The following is a 4,191-nucleotide window of genomic DNA, read 5'->3' as shown; positions in this document are numbered from 1 at the left end:
ATCACTCCCTCCTTGGTCAGATCAGACCACAAACTGATAACCCTGGACATCCTCATTCCTCCACCTCCCACAGTCAAAGAAACCAGTCAAAAACCTTTCCAAAGCAAACTTCAAACTACTTGCATCAGAAGTGGAAAGCTTCACTATTACCTTGCAAAAGGATAATGATATCCAGGATGCGGAATCCTACACCAAGGCACTCTATATGCATCTTCAGGATTGCATGGACCATGCTATCCCAAATAAAACCAAGACTCCTTCCTCAAGCAAGAAGAAACCAGTCTGGTGGACCCTGGCCATAAGCAGACTTTACAATAAAAGGAAGAGACTTATACAAAAAAAGGCCAAATCTCAAGTAGAAAAATCATTCCTGATCAGCATTATTAAGAAATTGAGGGCCCTCATCAAGTCAACTAAAGCTAATTTTGAAAAGAAAGTTGCCAAGGATAACCATAAGGCCTTCTATGGCTACATCAAAAACCTAAATGGCAACGCTCAGGTCTGTTCTGAGCTAGTACAAAATGGAACAAAATAGACTGACCCTTCTGACATTGCCAACATCTTGGCTGACGGGTTTCAGTGAAATTCCCCCACCACCACCACCACCTACAGGGCCTATTACCATTCCAGGGGATTGTGCAAGTCCAATTATTACTGATATGTTGGTTAACAAGGCTCTATCTAAAGCTAAAAACACTGCCTCCATGGACCAGATGGTGTCCCAGGCTGTGTCATACGTGAGCTCCAAAAGGAATTTAACCCCGCATTGTAATACCCTGTTCAGTCTCAGCCTCTCCACAGGATATGTGCCCATAGAATGGCACACGGCAACGATGGTCCTTGCTACACAAGGGTGGGGCCACAACTCACCCTGGGAACTACTGACCAATAACCCTGACCAGTAAGGCTGTGGAGCGAATCATTATGGAACTCATAAATGGAGATTAGAATCAAAATGAAGAAATTAGCACCGGATTTCAGAGTAACTGTTGGAAGAATGGACGAATGCCACGGTTTATTCAGTTCTTTTTATTTCGACTTCATCAGAACGTCGATGAATGAAGTCGGAGACTAAAGACTAAACCTAGGTAAACTCATGGCATTTTTTTTTCCTGGTTTAGCTGGCTGTTTCCTTGTCCATTTTGGCTGTTTTTTCTCATTTTTGGGAGATTAGGAACCTCCAGTCGCTGGACCTCACACAGTTCGGCTTCGTCAAGGGCAGATCATGCTTCCTGAATCTGGTGGATTTCTTTGAGACAATTACTCAGGCTATAGATAAGGAAAAGGAGGTATGCACAGCTTACCTTGACCTTGCTAAAGCATTTGACACCATTCCCCATTCAGGTATTATTGATAAGCTCACCAGCCTGGGCATAAACCCTTGCATCACAAGATGGATCGCAAACTGGCTCTCAGACCGATCCCATAAAGTAAGAGTAGCGGGATCTTTGTCCGAATCCAGACCAGTAATGAGTGGTGTGCCTCAGGGCTCTATCCTGGGGCCCCTCCTGTTTGGCATATACTTCTCAGAAGTACAGGCAAGCACGGAAGGGCTGTGGCTGACTAAGTTTGTGGACGACTGCAAACTGGGTGCTATAATAGAGTCTCTGGCCAACATGGAGATCCTCCAGAAGGGCCTAAATGAGACTGATGCATGGTGTCAAAGCCACGGTCTCAAGCTAAATGCAAGCAAAATGCGTAGGAATCCCCTTTGGAAAAAACAAGAGTACCCGAAAACTACAACATAGGGGGTAACCCCCTGAAATCTGAAGAAGAAATAAGGGATCTGGGGACCCAAGTAGATAGTCAGCTTTCCTTTGATAACCATGTTGCCAAAGTGGTTAGAAAATCCTTCTATGTGACCCATCTGATCACGAAAGCGTTTGCATCAAGATCTAAGGATGTAATGGTGCCCCTCTACTCTTCTCTCATCAGACCCATAATTGAGTACAATGCACCAATTGGAATGTACCTGACCAGACATCTCCAGCAGCTGGAGAGACCACAGAGGTACCTAACCAAGAGGAGTACTGGCCTCAAACAGTTGCCCTATGCAGCACGATTGAAAAAGCTAAGACTGTTCTCTGTTACATACCACTTTTTCAAAGACGATCTCTGTCTAATATACAGAGCCATGTCCAACCCAGAATTGTTGAACATGCTCCATCTTAGCAAATCCAAATCTACTTGAGCTACATGCTCTAGGGATATAAACCTCAACACAACAATGAATAGAACATGCTGGAGTGATAGATTCCCTTCACAGAGACTTCCCTTACTATGGAACAGGGTCCCGATCTACATAAGACAGAACCCCTCACTATCACTCTTCAAGAGGAACCTTGATGAGTGGATGGGTAACAGAAAGTTCACACCAGGGATCACATCAACAGCGCTACTAGATAGGGGCCAAGGGTACTAGCTGCTAGTACAAGGGTCTAGGGAACTACTAAAGGGGAGGTGAATACCGCGCAACGTGGCTGGGCTAATATATGCCTTTGGGCAGATAGCCCAGTACCAACCTATGAACCTATTTTCCTTTGATATATCCTCTTCAGTTCCATCTTGTTTCATCTGTTGCTCCTTCATATGGAAAATTATTGCTCCATCACGCAACAAAATTGCCTGCTTCAGAGTGGTCACTGTTTTCTTTTTTCCTTGCCTTGCTGTGCTACTCCAACTGAGCTTTTGCACTGGTTTCTTACTGAAGGCTGCAGAGCATCGTTGTATGGCAAGTGATCAGATGCTTCCTGTTCCACCTGCTTCTTAGTTTAGAGACTTATTGTTCCATCATACTGTGACATAACCTGTGTTGGCTTTTCTGCACTAAATCCTTCACTTTTCATGCAATTCATAACTTCAGTTTCTATAACTTCTCCATTACTAATCCTGTTTTTCTACTTTCTCCCTTTGTTTTTTTTTATATGCAATTTTCCATATCTGGTTGCCTTCACTTGTTTTATCTTCATATAAATTTGCTGCTGATTTTATTGTATTGATTAGCTTGGCTTTCTCTTTAGCATAAATATTGCGCCATATAAAACCTCCTTTTCTTATACCTTTCAAAAATCTGTGATTTTTATTCTTTATATTTTTAGACTTCTGTTGCTTCTTTTTCCAGATAGCACAACGTTTCTTCATATCTGTAATATCTTCATGGATCTGTTGTATTAATGAATACAAATTTGCATTTGAAGCTTTTGACAGATTTTCTTTCATCTAATTTCTCTCTCAATCTAATTCTATCGGAAAATTCTGGGCTTCTTGTATAATATCAACAATATATGATTTACCTTGGTCTCAGTAGTACACTCTGTCATCTTTATGGCTCATCAGTTTTTGTGTGGACTATTACTTCCTTCTACAACAGACAAGCCATCTTCTCCTGGACTAACCCCATAGCAGAAATGTTTCCATGTCTTGAGGATTCTACACTGACATTTTTTTCCAGTTCGGCACACAGCAGGCTTGGCTACTTTTTTTTATCCCGGGGCTTGTGCACTCCGCTGTCTTTTTTATGACTCTATGCTATATCCTATATAAGATAGTCTATATATGTCAGTGCCGTCTTGTTGACATTTTGTAAAAACAGACTTCACCATGTGAAGATACTCACCAATGCTTAAGGATGAGTTCATTTCCAGCAATACTCTGCCTTTCTTGCTGATTTCACATTATCTCTATTTGGGCCCCTTTCTCTATCAGACCTGATGTGAATTAGTGGGTTATACTTGTGGACTAAGTGAGACATACACGTTTAATGCATTTGAGTAAACTGTGAGATGCTGAAAAATTTTACACAAAGAGGTTTGTAGTTGTGGCAGTACATAAAGCTTCAGGTCAAAGTAGAGCTAAGCCCAGTACAAAATAAGGGCAGCTAAAAAGGAAGCACTTTTTTAAAGCACCACTGTTGAGGATAAGGAATTAGAATCAAAGATCTGTAGATCTGCTTATGACATATTTTGGAAGGATGTGATCTTTGGCAGAAAAATAAGAAATAATAAAAATGTAAGATAAGCTACATTTTTAAAGATTATTGAATGTTCTCAAGTGTAGAAAGGGGACACATGATGTTATTTTATCTAGGATATGGGTCTACATTTCTTGTAAATATGTTCCTTATTTCTTTGTTTAAGTTCTTCATATTAATATAATGTCTTGAACAAATCAAACCTAGGTCTGGCAGATTTT

Source organism: Protopterus annectens, chromosome 9.part0 (assembly GCF_019279795.1).
Source record: "Protopterus annectens isolate FY-2018-M chromosome 9.part0, PAN1.0, whole genome shotgun sequence".
Classification (NCBI taxonomy): domain Eukaryota; kingdom Metazoa; phylum Chordata; order Ceratodontiformes; family Protopteridae; genus Protopterus; species Protopterus annectens.
The sequence above is the reverse complement of the archived record's forward strand: the minus strand, read 5'-3'. Positions refer to the sequence as shown.